At 45.1% G+C, this 22,548-nt stretch overlaps 1 protein-coding gene across 3 annotated transcripts in view; it reads left to right on the top strand.

Annotated features, from left to right (window-relative positions):
- Positions 1–300: 300 nt before the first annotated feature.
- Positions 301–22,548, top strand: part of raly (RALY heterogeneous nuclear ribonucleoprotein) — a 128,494-nt gene continuing 106,246 nt past the window's right edge. For 2 of the 3 annotated variants that reach the window (XM_087994715.1, XM_043710874.2), the window contains exon 1: positions 301–447. The gene's annotated coding sequence lies outside the window, so the exon portion shown is untranslated. Of the gene's footprint in view, positions 448–18,942; positions 19,061–22,548 lie in introns of all 3 variants that reach the window. The other variant, XM_043710875.2, reaches the window with a different exon arrangement.

The following is a 22,548-nucleotide window of genomic DNA, read 5'->3' as shown; positions in this document are numbered from 1 at the left end:
AGCTATTTAATTTTATAATTACTGCTCTGAGCTTCAGAATAAGAAGTGGGTGATGGCTCTAAGGCGAGCAGACCATTCAGCGCAGAGGGAGGAGAGTCTGATCTGAGGGCAGTGAGGTCTTCCCCAGTCGCATAGCCAGCCAGCCCTGAGGGCAGTGCCGCTAATGCGGATCGTCCACGTTCACCGGGTGGGTCGGGGGGGGGAACTGAGTGTTTTGTCTGAGCTGCATTTCCAAGCCGCTGTGTAGTTCAGGTCTCCCCTGAGCTGGAGTAGAGAGTGCCGGCTGTTGGTGAATCTCTCTCTCTCTCTCTCTCGCTCTCTCTGCCTGTTATTTCTCTCTCTCCCTCTGTCCCCACCCCCAGTCAGTCTGTTCCTCTCCTTTATCTCATCTCTCACTCTCCCTCTCTCTTTGCCGTTTTTTAACTCCTGAATTTTCTTGTCTCTCTGGTGAGTAATTTTGCTGTCTGTGACGTTTTGATTTTTTTGAAAACAAAGAAAAATTTTCTTCTTGATTTTTTTTTCATTACCTGTTAAAGAAGATGATGTGTAGAGACGGGGAGGCGAGAAACAGTGAATGTGTGTTTATAAGAGTAGTTTCTGTTTTGCTCTTGTCAGACATCAATGTAAATATATATGCGTGTTGTGAAAATAAATTTAGGCTCATTAACTGCAATGTTAAGAGAAATTCCTCTGTCACACATCTCACTTTCTATTCATCTGAACTGATGTCTCAGGATCATATTTTGGATTTTTTTCCCCTTTTCTCTTTCTCGAATGTATTTTTCATCAGTTGTATATTACCAAAGCCACCCCACCCCCTCGCATTTAGAAGGTTTAATTACACCCCCATCTCCTGTGCTAAATAAGCTGTCAGTTTGTAATGTGTTGGGTTTTTAAAAAAAATACAATTTTATTGTTTAGGATCTTGTGGCATTTGGTGTTTTTAAAGCCCCCCCTCCCCCCCCCCCCCCCCCAAGAAAAAGTTTCTGACTTTTTTCTGGGTTGGCTGTATTTTGACAGATGAATTCTCTCTCTCGTCTAAATGGTTGCTGTTACTCTATAAAGGAGAGTGGGGTCTTGAGAAGGTGATTGTATGGGGAGAGAGAGAGAGAGGTTTTTCTTTTGTAGCTGTCTGGCTTGATCTACTGCTTTATATTTTCAACATACAGCAAATAAAATTGTCCAAAAACAAATTCCTGACTGATACTTAGCTAATTATTGCACAAGAAAACCCTGAAGTGTAAAGCTGATTAAATCTATAGGGGAAAACAGAATATTTCAGGCAGTGTTCAAATGACTGGACAATAAGATTGCATTTTTCCACAGAGCTTCCTAACATCGCTTCCAAAAAATGTGAGGATGATGACTGTCTTGAGGACAAGAAATCTATTTCAAAAATATGAAAGGAACTTTCAAATGGGCAAACCACTCTGCAGGAAAAATATGTGGCAGTTTTTTTAAAAATGTTTTTTTTCACAAACACTTGACAGGCATTGTAAATGGTATTGGAGCATGTCACTTGGTACAAATATCAATGTGGCATGGATAATCTCTCTCCCTCTCTGTCTCTCTCTCTCTCTCTCTCTCTCTCTCTCTCTTTCTCTCTTTCTCTCACTCAAAGAAAGATAACAGGTTTGACAGTAACAGGGCAAACTTCCAGGAGAGCATTTCCCAACAGAGTGGAAACTCCCTTCCGGGTTGGAATATCAGAAAACTGTTCCCTAACCTTAGTTTCTGAAGGTGTACTGGTTTCCAGTTGGTGTCCTGGTTTCCAGTTATGAACCGATGAGTGATGGGGCTGGTTGCTGTTTGTTGCTACACTGGTTGCCATGGCTGGGCATGCTAGGCTGCTGTTGCTACAGGCAACCATATTTAGGGCTCTGTTCACACTGTACAGGCAGCTCCAGGATGAAGCAGTTTGAGTGGACGCTCTGATTGAGGTGCAAATTTGAATTTGAGTTACTGCTTTCCCTCCCCCACCCACCCCGTGTCAAAGCCACCATGGGGGTTCTAACCCAACACTAGAACTCTCCAAGTAGCTCAGCAAAAGACCATGAGGCCATTAGATGTGGGAGGAGAATTGGGCCATTCAGCCCATCGAGTCTACTTCACCATTCAATGAGATCATGTCTGATAAGATCATCCTTTACTCCATTTTGCAGGCTTATCCCCATAACTCTTGATTCCCTTACTGATTGAAAATCTCTCTGTCTCATCCTCGGATGTACCAGATGACCCAGCCTCGACAGCCCTCCACAGATTCACTTTATTCTGAGAGAAGAAATTCATCCCCCTCTCTGTCTTAAATGGGTGGCCCCTCATTCTGAGATGGTGCCCTCTGATCCTAGACTCTCCTACAAGGGAAAATCCCCTTTGTGTTTATTCTGTCAGGTCCCTAAGAACCTTTTATGTGTTTCAATAAAGTCACCTCTCACTCATCTAAACTCCGGTGAGTACAGGTCCTTGTCATATGACAGTCCCTCTATCCCTGGGATCTGCTGAGTGAACCATCTCTGGACTATTTCCAGTACCTGTACATCTTTCTGCAAATTAGTGACCCAAGGCTCCTCACACTATTCCAGCTGTCACCTGACTTGTGCCTTGTTTAGTTTGAATAAAACCTCCTTGCTTTTATATTCTATTTTGTTTAGAAATAAAGGCCTACATTCTGTGTACCTTCCCTATTATCTGCTGAGTTTGGATGCTGGCTTTTTGTGATTCACACCCTGGAATATTTGGAATCTGGATCATGATACCCTGATTTAGACAACATTTTCAGTGTTAACTTGAAACAAATTCCATTTAGTGTCTGCCCCAGCATTGTGGAGTGGATGTATTTCTGTGGTTACTGTGACCCGGAGATGGCTCATAGCTGTTCCCTGGGTAGGATTGCCAACTCTTCAGACTTGAAAGAAAAGTCTCCTGGAGCACAGTTGTGAACAACTAGCAGGAGAAATGGGGGTAGTTTATTAGTTGATCGGTCATAACGGAGGTTGGCGTACGTCAAAGACGCATGTGTCAGGATAGCAGTGATGGAAGTGTGGTGGTGGAACTGTTGAAGACAGGAAGTCATGTGATGGAGCCTGTGGGAACTTACTCAGCCTGAGTTGGCAACACTGATTGCAGCTAAAGCAGAAATTATTCAAGGTCAGCTTCAGGAAGTGGATAGAGTGATACAGCCCGGAACCAGACCTTTCGGTCCAACCCGTCCATGGTATCCTAATCTGAAGTAATTTCATTTTCCTGCATTTGACCCATATCCCTCTAAATGCTTCCTATTCACACACCTGTCTAAATACATTTTTAAAAAGAAGAAAGGAAATGGGTTATACTGTAAGAAGAGCAAGGCGATGGCAGGGTGACTGACTGACCCATATTTTAAGGGACTATTCCTTATTTTGACTCTTTGACCCATATCAGACTGACCTAGTGGGGCACAGCTTAGAGATGGAGTGTGATTGCTAGTCCGTAAGTTGGTCAGTAAAGAGGCAACTTCACCAGGTACTGGATGTAAGTTTGTTCGCTGAGCTGGAAGGTTTGTTTTCAGACGTTTCGTCACCATGCTAGTTAACATCATCAGTGAGCCTCCGGTGAAGTGCTGGTTTTATGGCCCACTTTTTATTTATGTGTTTAGGTTTCCTTGGGTTACCTTTAGGAAACCTTCACCAGGCACATTATAAAGTATTGGTTGCAATAAACCATCCTCAACTACAGCATTGCTCTTAGTCTCCAGAATACTGCCTCCACCATCCCTTTCCTGTGCAGCAAATCCCACCCCCTCCCCCATGGATCTCACCAACAATTTCCATGCAACTTAATTGTTCACAAGCGCAATTCCCAATCACTCCCCAAACCCCGTTCCTCTCTCTCTGCCTCCTGATCTGTTTGTCAAAGTATTCCCTTATTTCATAAAGGTTAGTCATTGGACAGATGTGATCAGAGACTCAGGGTGTAAAGGCCAACATGGATTGGTTGGGCCAAAAACCAGGATCTGGATTGTAACCTGTTAGCCTGACAGAAGAACATCAGAGAGTGCTGGAGTTACCAAATTGGTTAAGGAAGGCTTCAGCTTAAAAGTTATTTAATTTACTGAAGCTAACTGCACCCCAAGTGGAATGCCCTGCCAGTAGCAGTGGTGGACTCTCCCTCTTCATGGGCATTTAAACGGGCATTGGATAGGCATATGGAGGATAGTGGGCTAGTGTAGGTTAGGTGGGCTTGGATCGGTGCAACATCGAGGGCCAAAGGGCCTGTACTGCGCTGTATTTTTCTATGTTCTAAGTCTCGTAGAGTTAAGGCACCATGGAGTTAAGGCTAGTGGCCTGATCAAAGTCTTCAAGGTATTACCAGGGAAAGGTGAGAAGTCCCACGACACCGGGTTATAGTCCAACAGGTTTATTTGACATCACAAGGTTTTGGAGTGTCGCCCCTTTATCAGCCTGATTGAAATCACAAGCAAATAAACCTGTTGGACTATAACCTGGTGATGTGGGACTTCTTCTGACCTTATCCACCCCAGTCCAACACTGGCAGCTCCACATTATGGTTACTAGGAAACGACAGGGTAGATAAAGAAAAACTGTTCCCACTGGTTGGGGATTGGAGAACCAGGGGCAGAGTCTGAGAATTAGGGCCAGACCATTCAGGAGAGACATTAGGAAGCACTTCTACACACGCGCACACACACGCACACACACACGGACCTTCCTTCCACAAATGGCAGTGGCTGCTGGGTCAGTCATTAGTATTAAATCTGCAATGGTATTAAATCCAAAGACTGGTTTATGGAGTTAGGCCACAGTCAGCCATGATTCTCATGAAGGAGGCATGGAACAGGCTCGAGGGGCCAAATAGCCTACTCATGTTCCTATGAAGTTTTGAAAGGAGCAGGCAAGACAATGAGGAGAATGGAAGGCTCCAAGGAAGGGAAGATCAAGGTTGGGTGTTTGAGGAAGTGAGATGGTGGGAAATAAGTAGTTCCACAGTTTGGAATGTCTTCAGAAACAATGGAATTAGAGACAAATTCAGTCTGATCGATCGTAATCTTTGTCACAAAGTGTGAGGGTGGGGAAAAGGAAGATCAGAGAGATTAAAAGCTCCAGCCTTGGCTCAGATGTAGTTAACTCTTCTTCATTTCGGAGCTTCCTGGGCTCCATTTGACCTTCGCAGTACGGAAGGTTATTTAGAGTCACACAGTCAGAGAGATGGACAGCACGGAAACAGACCCTTCGGCACAACTCGTCCATGCTGACCAGATATCCCAACCCAATCTAGTCCCACCTGCCAGCACCCGGCCCATATCCCTCCAAACTATTCCTATTCATATACCCATCCAAATGCCTCTTAAATGTTGTAGTTGTACCAGCCTCCACCACGTCCTCTGGCAGCTCATTCCACACACGCACCACCTTATGTGTGAAAATTTTGCCCCGTAGGTCTCTTTTATATCTTTCCCCTCTCACACTAAACCTATGCCCTCTAGCTCTGGAGTATCCCACCCCAGGGAAAAGACTTTGTCTATTTACCCAATCCATGCCCCTCATGAATTTATAAACCTCTGTAAGGTCACCCCTCAGCCTCTGACATTCCAGGGAAAACAGCCTCAGCTGTTTGGGGTGGCACGGTGGCTCAGTGGTTAGTACTGCAGCCTCACAGCACCAGGCTCCCAGGTTCGATTCCAGCTTTGGGTGACTGTCTGTGTGGAGTTTGCATATTCTCCCTGTGTCTGTGTGGGTTTCCTCCGGGTGCTCTGGTTTCCTCCCACAATCCAAAGATGTGCAGGTCAGGTGAATTGGCCATGCTAAATTGCCCGTAGTGTTAGGTGCATTAGTTCGAGGGAAGTGGGTCTGGGTGGGTTACTCTTCAGAGGGTCGGTTGGGCTGAAGGGCCTGTTTCCACACTGTAAAGAATCGAATCTAATCTAATCTAATCGATTCAACCTCTCCCTATAGCTCAAATCCTCCGACCCTGGCAACATCCTTGTAAATCTTTTCTGAACCCTTTCAAGTTCCACAACATCTTTCCGATAGGAAGGAGACCAGAATTGCACGCAATATTCCAATAGCGGCCTAACCAAAGTCCTGTACAGCTGCAACATTACCTCCCAACTTCTGTACTCAATACTCTGACCAATAAAGGAAAGCATACCAAACGCCTTCTTCACTATCCTACCTACCTGCAACTCCACTTTCAAGTAGCTATGAACCTGCACTCCAAGGTCTCTTTGTTCAGCACCACACCTAGGACCTTACCATTAAGTGTGTAAGTCCTGCTAAGATTTGCTTTCCCAAAATACAACATCTCGCATTTATCTAAATTAAACTCCAATTGCCACTCCTCGCCCATTGGCCCATCTGATCAAGATCCTGTTGTAATCTGAGGTAACCTTCTTCGCTGTCACTACACCTCCAATTTTCTTATACCTTACAAACGATACCTCTTATGCTCGCATCCAAATCATTTATATAAATGATGAAAAGTAGTGGACCCAGCACCGATCCTTGTAGCACTCCACTGGTCACAGGCCTCCAGTCTGAAAACAACCCTCCACCACCACCCTCTATCTTCTACCTTTGAGCCAGTTCTGTATCCAAATGGCTAGTTCTTCCTGTATTCCATGAGATCTAACCTTGCTAACCAGTCTCCCATGTGGAACCTTGTCAAATGCCTTATTGAAGTCCATATAGATAACGTCTACTCCTCTGCCCTCATCAATCCTCTTTGTTACTTCAAAAAACTCAATCAAGTTTGTGAGACATGATTTCCCACGCACAAAGTCATGTTGACTATCCCGAATCAGTCCATGACTTTCCAAATACATGTACATCTTGTCCCTCAGAATTCCCTCCAACAACTTGCCCACCACCGACGTCAGGCTCACCGGTCTATAGTTTCCTGGCTTGTCCTTACCTCCCTTCATAAACAGTGGCACCACGTTAGCCAACCTCTAGTCTTCCAGCACCTCACCTGTGACTATCGATGATACAAATATCTCAGCAAGAGGCCCAGCAATCACTCCCCTAGCTTCCCACAGAGTTCTCGGGTACACCTGATCATGTCCTGGGAATTTATCCACTTTTATGCATTTCAAGACATCCAGCACTTCCTCCTCTGTAATATGGACATTTTTTCAAGATGTCACCATCTATTTCCCTACATTCTATATCTTCCATATCCTTTTCCACAGTAAATACTGATGCAAAATATTCATTTAGTATCTCCCTTATTTTCTGTGGCTCCACACAAAGACCGCCTTGCTGATCTTTGAGGGGTCCTATTCTCTCCCTAGTTACCCTTTTGTCATTAATGTATTTGTAAAGACCTTTTGGATTCTCCTTAATGCTACTTGCCAAAGCTATCTCATGTCCCTTTCGCCCTCCTGATTTCCCTCTTAAGTATACTCTTACTGCCTTTATACTCTTCTAAGGATTCACTTGATCTATCCTGTCTATACCTGAGTGTGCTTCCTTCTTTTTCTTAACCAAACCCTCAATTTCTTTAGTCATCCAGCATTCCCTATACCTACCAGCCTTTCCTTTCACCCTGACAGGAATATACTTTTTCTGGATTCTCATTATCTCATTCTGAAGGCTTCCCATTTTCCAGCCATCCCTTTACCTACGAACATCTGCCCCAAATCAGCTTTCGAAAGTTCTTGCCTAATACCCTTAAAATTGATCTTTCTCCAATTTAGAACTTCAACTTTTTGATCTGGTCAATCTTTTTCCATCACTGTTTTAAATCTAATAGAATTATGGTCGCTGGCCACAAAGTGCTCCCCCACTGACACCTCAGTTACCTGCCCTGCCTTATTTCCAAGAATAGGTCAAGTTTTGCACCTTCTCTAGTAGGTACATCCACATACTGAATCAGAAAATTTTCTTGTGCGCGCTTAATAAATTCCTCTCCATCTAAACCCTTACTATGACAGTCCCAGTCTATGTTTGAAAAGTTAAAATCTCCTACCATAACCACTGTATTATTCTTACAAATAACTGAGATCTCCTTACAAGTTTGTTTCTCAATTTCTCTCTATTAGGGAGTCTATAATACAATCCCAATAAGGTGATCATCCCTTTCTTATTTCTCAGTTCCACCCAAATAACTTCCCTGGATGTTTTTCTGAGAATATTCTCCCTCAGCACAGCTGTAATGCTATCCCTTATCAAAAATGCCACTTCCCCTCCCCTCTTGCCTCCCTTTCTATCCTTCCTGTACCATTTGTATCCTGGAACATTAAGCTGCTAGTCCTACCCATCCCTGAGCCATGTTTCTGGAATTGCTATGATATCCCAGTCCCGTGTTGCTAACCATGCCCTGAGTTTATCTGCCTTCCCTGTTAGGCCTCTTGCATTGAAATAAATGCAGTTTAATTTATCACTCCTACCTTGTTCTCTGCTTTCTCCCTACCTGCCCTGACTGTTTAACTCGCCTTTGTTCTCTACTGTACCAGTCTCAGATCGATCTCTTTCCTCACTATCACCCTGGATCCCACCCCCCCACCTTACTAGTTTAAATCCTTCCCTGCCAGTATATTCATCCCCTTCCAATTCTGGTGCAATCCGTCCTTCCTTTACAGGTCACTTCTACCACAGAAGAGATCCCAATGTTCCAAAAATGTGAATCCTTCTCCCATAAACCAGCTCCTCAGCCATGCATTCATCTGCTCTATCGTCCTATTCCTGCCCTCACTAGCTCATGGCACTGGGTGTAATCCAGATATTACTACTCTCAAGGACTTCCTTTTTAAATTCCTGCCTAACTCTGTATTGTCCCTTCAGAATCTCAACCTTTTCCCTTCCTATGTCGTTAGTTCCAATGTGTACAAAGACCTATTGCTGGCCCCTCTCCCCCTTGAGAACATTCTGCACCATCTCTGATCCTGGCACCAGGGAAACAACACACCATTCTGATTTTCCACTGCTGGCCACAAAAACATCTGTCTGTACCTTGGACTACAGAATCCCCTAACACAATTGATCTCTTGGAGCCCGACGTACCTCTCATTGCATTAGAGCCAGTCTCGATACCAGAAACTTGGCTGTTCGTTAATGTGCTGTCATCCCACAGGGCAATGGACCAACAGCTGGAAAGTGGGCTGAATGGCTCCTTTATAGGCCAGTACAGCTCTGATGGGCCAAATAACCTCCTAAAGCAACTTTATCCATGTTTCACCACACACCCATGCATACACAGGTGCACGTATGTGCACACGCCACCCACCCACCCACACAGACAACCTAAGCTGACAATCCTGGAACAGACTGGGGGAGTGCCACCTTTTCACAGAGGCATTAAACCACAGCCTTCAGGTGAATGTACAAGATCCCATGCCATGGCTTTGAAGATGAGGGTGAGAGTTATCCCTGACGTTCTGGCCAACAGATAAATATAAAAACTGAGGACTCTGAAGCAAGGAGACTAAGGGTTCTGTTTTTCTTCTCTACTGTGGGATGTGGGCAACAATTATTGCCCATTCCTAATTTGCATTGAGAAGATGGTGGTGAGCTGCCAACTTGAACAGCTCAAGGGGCTGAATGGCCTCCTCCTGTTGCTGAATAACTTGTGGCTGAAGCAGCAGCATTGGGGCCACACTTAACCTCAGCATGGAGTGTCAATCTGTGAAAGCGTTACAGAAGTCCCAGGGCTGAGGGTAGTGTAGCAAAGCTGGAGATGTTTGCTCTGAACAGAGAAGGAGATTTGATTGAGGTGTTCAAAACCCTGATGGACCTGAACAGAGCAGAGAGGGAGAGAGGTCAAGAATGAGAGGATGTTGGGGAAGCAGGTAGTTGGCAAAAGAGACAACAGTGACGTGAGGAGAACCAAGGAGTGGTCAGAATCTGGAATGCACTGTCTCAGACAGTGGCAGTGGCACATTCACTTGCGGTTTTCGAAAGCCAAGTTGGATAATTGTGTATCGAGAAAAGATCTTCTGGGTGGGTGAGCAGGAAGGGACTGTGGATTGGGACCAACTGAGTTTGTCTCTGAGAGAGCTAGCACATAAAGATAGGCTGAACAGCTCCTCCATTGGATAACTGTTCTGTGATTAGAGAAAGGTGAGTTTCAGACAAAATGCTTTAATTGTGACGCTCCTCGTCAGGGTCGAAGGTGACCAATGAGGAAAGGCCATTTTGGGCAAGCCCAAAGTCTATGACTCAGTGAGGACCCAGAGATATGTGTCCAGTCTGGGGAGGGCATCTTCATCTCCATGCCCACATTGAGGGAAGCAGCTGTGGAACAGAAATCTCCACTCCTACAGATTCAGGTCACTCACCAGGGAACCAAAGCGGGAGGGAGGTACTGGGTCATGAGCAGGAGAGTGGGGGTCACAAAGTAGAGAGTGGGGTAAAAAAAACTGTCTGTTCGTTACCCCCTTGTCCCAAGATCAAGAGCAAAGTGGGCTTGGAGCTCAGGGCCAGGAGGACAGGGCTGGGAGGACAGCTGTTTGGGAACAGGTAGCTGCTCCTAAAATGGTGTGACCTTTCCCTGGTTCTGAATGTAATGAAATGGCAGGATGTAAACTTGGAGATTGACTCCAGCTTTCAGGCCGGAGGAGGCATTAATGAATTAACGGTGCTCACAGAGACTCGGACTTCCAACACCTTCTCACCTCTGGATAGATCATCAGTCCGTCACAAAGTGCCAATTGATTACTCAGTTCAATGGACAAGACATCTTTAACAGACTTGGTGGAATATCATCCCAGCTCCACTCAGGGCTTTGACTGTCCTGCTCTTGCTCACTGTCCCCTCTGTCTTTAACTCTTTACGTCTGTGTCTTCCACTCTTTCTACCCGACTCTCTCTCCATGCCCCCCCCCCACTCGTTCTCTCGTCCATCTCTCTCTCTCTCTCTCTCTCCACCCAAATCCTCCTCTCTCTTGCTTTCTATCGTCCCCCATTCCTCTTTTCCTTTTTTCTACCCAGGGCTCCCCTCTTTTGCTTTCAGAGTCTCAGCTGACAGCCTTTATTCTCCGTCTCTAATTTATTTCCCATTGATAAAGGGAAGTGTTTGAAGGAATTGGAGAGAGGGGGAGACATGTTTCTTTAGGGTGCCCCTGTGACCTTGCTCCCTGTTGTGGTGATTTGAGTTAGAACTCCCAGGTTATAGTCCCAACTGGTTGATTTCGAAGCACTAGCTTTCGGAGCGGTGCTGACTTCCAGATGACCACAAACCCCTTCCCAGGGGCTCAGCAACTCCAGATGGATCTCTGGTGCAGCGTTACTGGGAGGCAGCTCAATTTCATCCAACTCCTTCACATCTGACCATTTCACAGAAGAATAAGAGGCGACTGTATTGAAATGTACAGGATCCCCAGGGTTGGTGCAGAAATGATGTTTCCACTTGTGAGAGAGTCTGGGACTAAATGGGCATAATCTCAGAGTAAAGGGTCACATATGTAAGACCGAGATGAGGAGGAGTTTTGTCTCTCAGAGGGGAGTTCTTTACCTCAGTTCAATGGACAAGACGCCTTTCACAGGGCTGGGCTGTCGAGGCTGGGTCATTAAGTATGTTCAAAGCTGACACAGACAGATTTTTAATCAGTAAGGGGATTGAGGGGAAAAGGGAATGAAGTGGAGTTACGGATTATTAAGTCAACCATGAATTCACTGACTGTTGAAGTGGATTCGATGGGCTGAATGGCCTACTTTATTCTGTTTTATGGTCTCACACCAGCTGCTGGGGAACTAGACGGTGATGCAGCTTCAAAATATTTCCCATTACTTGGACACAGCCAGTTCTGATCAGGGAAGCAACTGAACCACATTCACCCAGCAATATTTAACAGTCCAGGATCTGACCGGGGTTTGAGGATGGTGAGCAGGCTTCTATCTTTCTGGCGTTTAATTTAAACCATTGCTAACTCTCCCGTGTCGCCAATTATACAATCAACTGCCCACAACAAGAAAAAACAGGAGAAGGTAGGAAGAGGGGGAGGGGACTAGACTCAGCACGAGTTGGAAGGGGAAATAATACCCTCCAGCCCCCAGGGTCCCCACCTCTCTCTCTCTCAATTCCTCGAACGTGTCAGTGGAAACCGCATGCTCCTTCTTCAAGGGCACCCAGGTACGTGGGAGAGGAGCAGTCAGTCAGAGACTGTGACCCCCCTCAATGGCCCACTGCCTGGACCTGTTGATAGCCACTTTGACCAGATCCATCAGGAAGTCCTTCAACCTCCCATCCCTCTGCCTGTGTCAGGGGTGAGTGAGCGCTTTAGAGTTCAGTGTGTCATACACGGGGTGATAATTTCCAATTCAGATTCACTGCAATCTTTGCTGGCAGGCTGTGACTAGTGGACTTCCACAGCTATTCGCATAATACAGTAACGATCGGGATGACCAGACAGGAGACATTGTTGCTAAGTTTTCAGATGACACACAAAGATAGGTGGAGGGACATGTAGTGCTGAGGAAGGGGGGAGGCTGCGGAAGGATTTGGACTGGCTGGGAGAGCGGGCAAAGAATTAGCAGATGGAATACAAGGTGGGAAATTGTGGGGTTATGCTCTTTAATAGAAGAATGGAGGTGTAGACTGTTTTCTACATGGAGAAAGGCTTCAGAAATCTCAAGCACAAAGGGACTTGGGAGTCCAGTTCAGGATTCCCTTCAGGCTAACATGCAGGTTCAGTTGATAGTTAGGAGGGTTAGAGCAAAGTTACCATTCATTTCAAGAGAGCTAGAATACAAGAGCAGAGATGTACTGCTGAGGCTGTATAAGGTTCTGCAGACCACATTTGGAATATTGTGAGCAGTTTCAGGCCCTGTAAGCAAGGATGTGCTGGCCTTGGAGGGGTCCAGAGGATATTTACAAGAATGATCCCAGGGACGAAGGGCCTGTCATATGAGGAGCAGTTGAGGATTCTAAGTCTGTACTCAATGGAGTTTAGAAGGATGAGGGGTGATCTGACTGAAACTTACAGAATACTGAGAGGCCTGAATAGGGTGGACATGGAAAAGATATTTCCACAAGCAGGCGACACCAGAGCCTGAGGGCACAGCCTCAGAGTGAAAGGATGACCCTTTAGAACTGAGATGTGGAGGAATTTCTTCAGCCAGAGGGTGGAAATCTATGGAACTCCTATGCTGTGGAGGCCAAGTCATTGACTGTATTTAAGACAGCGATAGATAGATAGATTCTTGGTTAGGAAAGGAATCAAAGATTACTAGAAAAATCAGGGGAACGGGATTGTGAAACATATCAGCCAAGATTCAGTGGTAGAGCAGCATTGATGGGCCAAATGGACTAATTCTGTTCCTATGTCTCATGGTCTTAGGAACTGTCATTGATTCTCAATTTAGCCACCACTCCCGTGTTAAAATTCTTATCCATGTTTCCAAATCTTTGCCTGAGTTAACCTTTCCCTGTGTCTGTAAGCTCCTCCAGCCCCACACCCCCTGTGGTATCTGCACTCCTGTCATTCACCTCTTCTTTGAACGTGGGTCAGTCTGCCACTGATTGCTGCACCTTCAGTCAGTGGGACTCCACACTCTGACATTCCCACATATTCACACCTTTCCAGCCCTCTTTCACTATTTAAACCTGATCGCTTTGATCAAGTTGTTGGTTACCTGAGCTAATATCTTCTTGGGACATTTTATCTACAGTAAAGGTGTCATATAAATGTAAGTTATAGTTGCTGCTGGGGCTTTCTGACTACCTCAGTTTGTGGATTGAGAGGTAGAGAGTTAAAATCAGTTATAATTAAACGCTTTCTCCCAATTGCATTGATTAGACTGATTCAGATGTTGCAATTACAAACTGTATCGTTAGCTCATTACGTCCAAAGGTACTTATCAATAGGCACTTGTCATAAATGAAATACACTCTGAATCTCTGTCCTCAAACTTCTCCCACCCTCCTTTAAGATGGCGATTAAAGTGAGCTCTGTGACAAACGTGCTCATCCTGCGCAATATCTGCGCAAAAAAAAATCAAAGGAACTGTCGGATGCTGGGAATCCGAAACGAAAACAGAAAGTGCTGGAGAAACTCAATGGGTCTGGCAGAATCTGTGGAGAGAGAAAGCAGAGTTAACGTTTCAGGTCCAGTGATCCTTTCTCTTCACAGACCAAATATCTGCACACCTCATTCAATCGTTTCTGATGAAGGGCTTATGCCCGAAACGTCAATTCTCCTGCTCCTCAGATGCTGCCTGACCTGCTGTGCTTTTCCAGCACCACACTCTTGATACCTGATTCAATGTCAGACTTGTTTGATACACAGCGTGAGATGTTTACTGTGTTAAAGGTGCTATATAAATGCTGGACATTTGTATTGGATGCAAGGCCATTGATTGCTTAAAGATGATGTTTATTCCACTTGCAGCCATTTCCATGTAGCTGGATTAATGAGCCACTTGTTGTGTTTCGATCAAGGCAGTAACTCCAGAAGTTACACTTTTGACTTGTTCCCCAGATTCTCAGATGGATCAAACAGTCTCAGGCAGTCTGATCGAGAGACTGCATGTTAGACTTAGCCAGGTCACAGACACAGAGCTGTTGTCAGTAAGAGAGTGGATAAATGCTAGGATAGGATGGAGGGGTTTGAAATTCTCCCCCTGCCTCTGGCCCACAAGCAGCGCTCAAAAGGCACTTGGCCTTGAAGGTCATTGAAACAGTTGAAGATGATTGAGCCGAGGACACTACCCTGAGGAACTTGTGCCTTTGCAGTATCCTGAGGCTCCAACCCTTTCCTGATATTACACGGAGTGAATCAAATTGGCTGAAAGCTGGTATCTGTGAGGGTGGGGACCACTAGAAGAGGCTGAGATGGATCATCAATGCGAAAGTTTCAGCCTTATCATTTGTACAGGTGTGCTGGGCTCTTCCATCGCTGAGGATGGGGGATATTTGTGAAGCCTCCTCCTCCTCCAGTGAGTTGTTTAATAGTCCAGCACCATTCACGACTGGCTGTGGTAGGACTGCACATCTTAGATCTGATCCATTAGCAGTGGGATCGCTTAGCTCTAGCTATTACTTGCTGCTTATGCTGTTTGGCATGTAGGTAGTCCTGTTTCATAGCTCAATCAGGTTGATGCCTTGTCTTCAGGTCTGCCTGGTGCTGCTCCTGGCTTGCCCACCTGCAGTCTCCGTTGAACCAGGGTTGATCCCCTGGCTTGATGGTAATGGTTGAGTGGGGGTATGTCGGGTCATGAGGTTACAGATTGTGCTGGAGCACAGCTCTGCCGCTGTTGATGGTCCACAGTGCCTCATGGATGCCCAGTCTTGAGTTGCTAAATCTGTTTGAAGTCTGTTCCATTTAGCACAGTGATAGGCCACACAACACGATGGAGGGTATTCTCAATGTGAAGGCGGGACTTTGTCTCCACAAGGACTATGCAGTGTTCGCTCTTACCGATACTGTCATGGACAGATGCATCTGCAGCCTGCAGATTGGTAAGGATGAGGTCAGGTATGTTTTTCCCTCTTATTGGTTCTCTCACCACCTACTGTAGACCCAGCCCAGCAGTGATGTCCTTTAGGACCCGACCAGCTCGATTGGTAATGCTGCTGCTCACCTGCTCTTGGTGGTGGACATTGAGATCCCCCACCCAGAGTAAACATTGAGTCCATGCCACCCTCAGTGCTGCCTCTAAGTTTTGTTCAACATGGAATTATGTGGGAAGCAAGAGAGGAAATTGCAGTACCGTTGGCAATGATCTTTTCATCTTCACTGTCAACGGGGGTGGTACCAGGGGACTGGAGAGTGGTGAACGTTGTGCCCCTGTTCAAAAAAGGGAATAGGGATAACCTCGGGAATTACAGGCCAGTTAGTCTTACTTCGGTGGTAGATAAAGTAATGGAAAGGGTACTGAGGGATAGGATTTATGAGTATCTGGAAAGGCACTGCTTGATTAGGGACAGCCAGCACGGATTTGTGAAGAGTAGGTCTTGCCTTAAAAGTCTGATTGAATTCTTTGAGGAGGTGACCAAGCATGTGGATGAGGGTAGAGCAGTGGATGTAGTATACATGGATTTTAGTAAGGCATTTGATAAGGTTCCCCATGATAGGCTTATGCGGAAAGTCAGGAGGCATGGGATAGAGGGAAATTTGGCCAATTGGATAGAAAACTGGCTAACCGGTCGAAGTCAGAGAGTGGTGGTAGATGGTAAATATTCAGCCTGGAGCCCAGTTACAAGTGGAGTTCCGCAGGGATCAGTTCTGGGTCCTCTGCTGTTCGTAATTTTTATTAATGACTTGGATGAGGGAGTCGAAGGGTGGGTCAGTAAATTTGCAGATGATACGAAGATTGGTGGAGTTGTGGATAGTGAGGAGGGCTGTTGTCGGCTGCAAAGGGACTTAGATATGATGCAGAGCTGGGCTGAGGAGTGGCTGATGGAGTTCAACCCTGCCAAGTGTGAGGTTGTCCATTTTGGAAAGACAAATAAGAATGCGGAATACAGGGTTAACGGTAGGGTTCTTAGTGAGGTGGAGGAACAGAGGGATCTTGGGGTCTATGTTCATAGATCTTTGAAAGTTGCCACTCAGGTGGATAGAGCTTGTAAGAAGGCCTATGGTGTATTAGCGTTCATTAGCAGAGGGATTGAATTCAAGAGTCGTGAAGTGATGTTACAGCTGTACAGGACTTTGGTTCGGCCACATTTGGAGTACTGTGTGCAGTTCTGGTCGCCTCACTTTAGGAAAGACGTGGAAGCTTTGGAGAGGGTGCAGAGAAGATTTACCAGGATGTTGCCTGGAATGGAGAATAGGTCGTACGAGGATAGGTTGAGAGTGCTAGGCCTTTTCTCGTTGGAACGGCGAAGGATGAGGGGTGACTTGATAGAGGTTTATAAGATGATCAGAGGAATAGATAGAGTAGACAGTCAGAGACTTTTTCCCTGGGTACAACAGAGTGTTACAAGGGGACATAAATTTAAGGTGAAGGGTGGAAGGTATAGGGGGGGATGTCAGGGGTAGGTTCTTTACCCAGAGAGTGGTGGGGGCATGGAATGCGCTGCCTGTGGGAGTGGTAGAGTCAGAATCTTTGGTGACCTTTAAGCGGCAATTGGATAGGTACATGGATAGGTGCTTAAGCTAGGACAAATGTTCGGCAAAACATAGTGGGCCGAAGGGCCTGTTCTGTGCTGTATTGTTCTATGTTCTATGTTCTATGGAGGAGTACCGATTCATCAGCTGAGGGAGGACAGTACATGGTAATGAGCAAGAGGTTTCCTTGTCCATGTTTAACCTGAAGCCAGGTTATAGTCCAACCTTTTTAATTGGAAGCACTAGCTTTCGGAGTGCTGCTCCTTCATCAGGTGGAAGCGACGCTCCGAAAGCTAGTGTGCTTCCAATTAAACCTATTGGATTATAACCTGGTGTTGTGTGATTTTTAACTTTGTACACCCCAGTCCAACACCGGCATCTCCAAATCATAACCTGAAGCCATGAGACTTCATGGGGTCTGGAGTCAATGTTGAGGACTCCCAGGGCAACTCCCTCTTGACTGTATCCCAGTGTGCCGCCACCTCAATTGGATGTATCTGTCGGTGGGATAGGACATATCCAGGCACAGTGATGGTGGCATCTGAGTCATTGTTTGTAAGGTATAGTTCCGTAAGTATGACTATATCAGGTTGTTGACTATATCACTTACTTGCAGAGCATTTCAGAGAACATCTCTGGGACACTCGCACCAGTCAACCCCCCTGCCTGTGGCTTCAACTCCCCCTCCCACTCTGTCGAGGACATGCAGGTCTTGGGCCTCCTCCATCACCACTCCCTCACCACCGGACTCCTGGAGGAAGAACGCCTCATCCTCCACCTTGGGACCCTCCAACCCCATGGCATCAATGTACATTTCACCAGTTTCCTCATTTCACCTCCCCCCACCTTATCCCAAATCTAACCCTCCAACTCGGCACTGCCCTCACGACCTGTCCTACCTGTCCATCTTCCTTCCCACCTATCTTACTCCACCCTCCCCTCTGACCTATCACCATTATCCCCACCTCTGCCTTCCTATTGCACTCTCAGCTACCTTTCCCCAGCCCCACCCCCCTCCTATTTATCTCTCCATCCCCAAGGTTCCCAGCCTCATTCCTGATGAAGGGCTTTTGCCTGAAAAGTTGACTCTCCTGCTCCTCGGATGCTGCCTGACCTGCTGTGCTTTTCCAGCAACACACTCTCGACACTCTATCAGGTTGTTGCTTGACTAGCCTGTGAGACAGCTTTCCCAATGTTGGCAACAGCCCGTGAGATGTTAGTGAGGAAGATTTGGCAGGGGCAACAGGGCTGTTTCTGCTATTGGCTTTTCCAGTGCCGAGGTCGATGCCAGGTGGTCTGTCAAGTTTCATTTCTTTGTTAAATTTCTATTTGATGAAACTGAGTGGCTTGCTCCTCCTTTGTCTTGGGTCTGAAACTAATTAGTGGGTAAAAGGTACAGCACCAGGAAGGATCTGAGAAACTGAGAAGGTTTATTGCATCAGGTTAACCGCATTTGGCCAGGCATCATTACTAGGACCTAGATTAGAGTGGTGCTGGAAAAGCACAGCAGGTCAGACAGCATCCGAGGAGCAGGAAAATCGACGTTTCGGGCAAAAGCCCTTCATCAGGAATGAGGAATTTCCTGCTCCTTGGATTCTGCCTGACCTGCTGTACTTTTCCAGCACCACTCTGATCTAGACTCTGATCTCCAGCATCTGCAGTCCTCACTTTTGCCCATCATTACTAGGACCTTTATGGGGTTGATACAGATCCATCTGCTCCCTCTGAAATCTACAGTCAAACCCCACCTACCAACTATCAGTAGAATGAGTAGAGCCAATCAAGTATTAACCTCTTGGAGGTGTACAGCACAGAAAGACTCTTCAGCCTATCATATCAGTGTTGGTCAAATAAAACTATCCCGTTTTTCAGCAGCTGGCCCATTGCCTTGGCAATGCAAGTGCCCATCCACAAACATCTTTCATGTTCTGAGAGTTCCTGCCTGTATTGCCTTTATAGAATTTACCTCTGAACCCTTTCGGAACAATTTCATTGAACAACAAACACCGTGACCACTCTCTGCACCCAAACCAGCCCCGCTTCCTCTCACATCTCAGCACATCTCCTTTCGCACAGGGTGAGTTGAAGAACAATTTCCTTCTTTTTGTTTTATTTTGGTTTTAATCACCATCCTCTTCCCCCTCTGCCTGACCTGGGGAATAATAATATCTCTTTTATTACCCGAGGGGATGATTCTTAACTGTGAGTCAAATGATCTTTTTTCTTTTCCTTCCGAATATTTAATAATTTTTAATTGCCATTGTAAAATTCAAAGAAAATTTATAAAATATATATTTTTAAGATCCCTGTAATTTCTCTCCCAACAGCACTCTGAGATTAACTGTTAAACTTGAAGTTTGGGGATGTAGGAGACAGGATTATTAATGAGAGTTGTTCAGACTTCAAGAAATGTTAAAAGAGCACTAAGGCCTAGTGGTATTATCATTGGACTGTTAATCCAGAGACCCCGGTAATGTTCTGGGGACCTGGGTTTGAATCCTGACACAGCAGATAAAAATTTGAATTCAATTTTTAAAAACTCTGAAATTAAGAGTCTAATGATGATCGTGAATCCATTGTCAATTCTCAGAAAAACCCATCTGGTTCACTAATGTCCTTTAGGGAGGAGAACTGCCAGCCTTACCTGGTCTGGCCTACATGTGACTCCAGACCCACAGCAACATGGTTGACTCTCAACTGCTCTCCAGGAAATAAATGCTGGCCCAGCCAGTGATACCCTCATTCCATGAATTAAAATTTAAAAGAAAGGAATCCTCAAAACTTTCTTTTTATAATAGAAGTGAATACATTTAGTTTGAGTATTCAGAAATAAACCCTTAAGTATCTGCTATTGCTTCATAATTGATCAATCCCTCAGCCTAGTATCCAATTCACTCTCACTAACTCAGCTTTCACAACTAGGTAGTAGGCCTTATTTAAATTTAAAATACTAGTCTTAGACCCACTCTTTCCCCTTTTAAATTGGATGTAAAATTCCATTGTGGTTTGGTCACTGCTAACAGGAGGTGCCTTTTTGTGGCACACTTTGGGTATAGCTGGTTCCCATCACCTGCAGGTCCACTTCACCTCTAGCCACATGTTGCAGGTTACACTAACTGTTCCAGACCGTCAAAACTCAGTCTGCATTGTCCATTTCCCTTGCAAGAGGATGCTTTGTCAACGTAGTTGAACCCGTGCTGAGAATGCCTCTCCCTGGTGTTAGAAGCAGTAACCTTCTCTAGTCCCTAGAATCCCTCTCCCTGATGTTAGGATCTGGAACCTTCTCTAGTCCTGCAAACTCCATTCTCCTTGCATTCTCTGAGGCTTTGACAATACTCGATTCATTCATCTCAAGCTTGGAGGCTGTGCTTTCCACCGTCCAGATCCAAAACCTCAAGGTTTCCTTCCTGAAACCTCCAGTCTCTTGGCCTGCCTCGTTAATGTGTGACCATTCCAGCTGTCCCCCAATCTTGGGTGCTGTGTTTGTTTTATTCTGAGCCTGAGCAAATGGTTTCTGGGCTGGAGTCATACTTTGTGACATTGTATACAAGTAGGAATATTGGGTGCCTACCACAAAGGGATAGCAATAATGGAGCAAGATTTTGACCTTCGTGTAAATTGGAAAAATCAGATTAGCAAAGGCAATTTCAAAGAGGAGTTTGTAGAATTCTTTCAAAATAGTTCCTTAGAGCCACACACACAAGCAAATAAAAACAAAATATTGTAAATGCTGGAAGTTTGAAATAAAAAGAGAAAGTGCTGGAGAAACTCAGCAGGTCTGACAGCATCCATGGAGAGAAAACAGAGTTAAAGTTTTGTGTCCAGACAGACTGTTCATGAGTTAATTCTGTTTCTCTCGCTGCACACGTTTTGTAACCAAGAAGAGAGCAGATGATGCTAGATTTGGTATTGTTTAATGTGACAGATTTATTAATAACCTGGGTAAAGGCACTTCTTTTAGCAGTGACCAAAATACAATGGAATTTTACATCCATTTTAAAAGGGGGAAAAGTGAGTCTAAGACTAATATTTTAAACTTAATTAAGGCCTACTACCTAGGTGTGAAAGGTCAGTTAGTGAGAGTGAACTGGCTACTAGGCTGAGGGATTGATCAATTGTGAAGCAATAGCAGATATTTAAGGGTTTATTTTTGAATACTCAAAATAAATACATTTATTTGTATTATTAAAAAAATCCTGTGGGGAATCCCCTATCATTCATGATTAACTTAAGAGCTAAGGGAAGCATCAAGCTTAATGATATAGCATGTAATTGTGTATAATGTCTGGGAAGGTTACGTGATTGAACAGAATATAAACTACAGTGGAGGTAGAATCTTGTCAGAGAACCAAAGAATACAGAGGCTGCCTGTTCATGTGGAATTCGAAACATAAATGGGTTGGATTTATTGAATGGCAAAGCAGGCTCACGGGGCTGAATAGCCTATTCCTGATCCTAATTGATATGTTCATATCTGATGAATACAAGTACTTTGTGACTCCCATCCACTGAGATGGTCACACTCCTTCTCGCGATTGTTATCTTTGACCTGACTCTGGTTTGAAACTGCGAGTTTATTGTTGCTGGGAAAGTGGGATTCAGTCTGTCCATTGCTGACCTCACAATAGAAATGTAGCCACCAACATGTATAAGAAATTGTTTATTGTCTGACGGGCAATTTCTCTGTTACCTCTAGATCCCATTTGCTCTCATTTGCTTCAGTTCTCCAGGCTAAATCTTATTTTCCTTCTACATTTTATTGATTCTGCTAAGGTTCAGGCTCCTCCAAACAGTTCTTCCTCTCCCTTCGTGAACTGCAATGAATCTGTCTTTGTTCTCCTGGTTTCCATGGTCTTTTATCTCTTTTAGACCCAGTTCAAATTATTCCCATGTTTCTTCCTTGTATTTACCCATCTTCCAGAATGTGCTGAAGTGTATTACAGCTACTTTCAAAGTGCAGTCACTGATGTACAACAATGGCAAGGTCCCACAAACAGCCCCGAGTCACCACTGGATGTGTTTTTGGTGCTAGTCAAAATATAAATGTGTGGCTTGCTCTTTTTCAAAATAATTCCATGTGATATTTGACACCTGCCCTCCAGGGCCTCTGTTTAATGCTGTATTTGAAAGACAGCATCTCTGACAGTGTCGCACTCCCTTGACGTGATGCAAACCATGACATGGAGGCACTGTAGGGTGTCCAGTCCCTAAGAGCGGATGCTTCCCTTCCCCAGGTTCAGTGGGATTAAGTGAGAAGATTCGCAGAATAACCTTCAAAAATTCTCCTAATTCAGGAACCATTCCTTTAGTTGGATCATTCCAGGCATAACTCTCTCTATTTATGAAAGGTGACAAGGGGAAACCAGAGAACTACAGACCAGTTGACCTATTGTCACATTGCAGAGAAATTATTCGAAGGGTTGAGCTGTTGGAATACCAAGTAATTTGCAACTGAAATGAGAGGGTAAGGATGGACTTGTGAAGTAGCTTATGTCCGACATTCCTGACTGAACTTGTCTAATAGTGGAATGTCTATGGATCTTATTTTTCTGGACTCCCTGAAGG

This window comes from Chiloscyllium plagiosum, unplaced genomic scaffold (assembly GCF_037043375.1).
Source record: "Chiloscyllium plagiosum isolate Xiang-an unplaced genomic scaffold, Cpla_swu_hap1 HiC_scaffold_15, whole genome shotgun sequence".
NCBI classification, from domain to species: Eukaryota; Metazoa; Chordata; class Chondrichthyes; order Orectolobiformes; family Hemiscylliidae; genus Chiloscyllium; species Chiloscyllium plagiosum.
The sequence above is the reverse complement of the archived record's forward strand: the minus strand, read 5'-3'. Positions and strand labels throughout refer to the sequence as shown.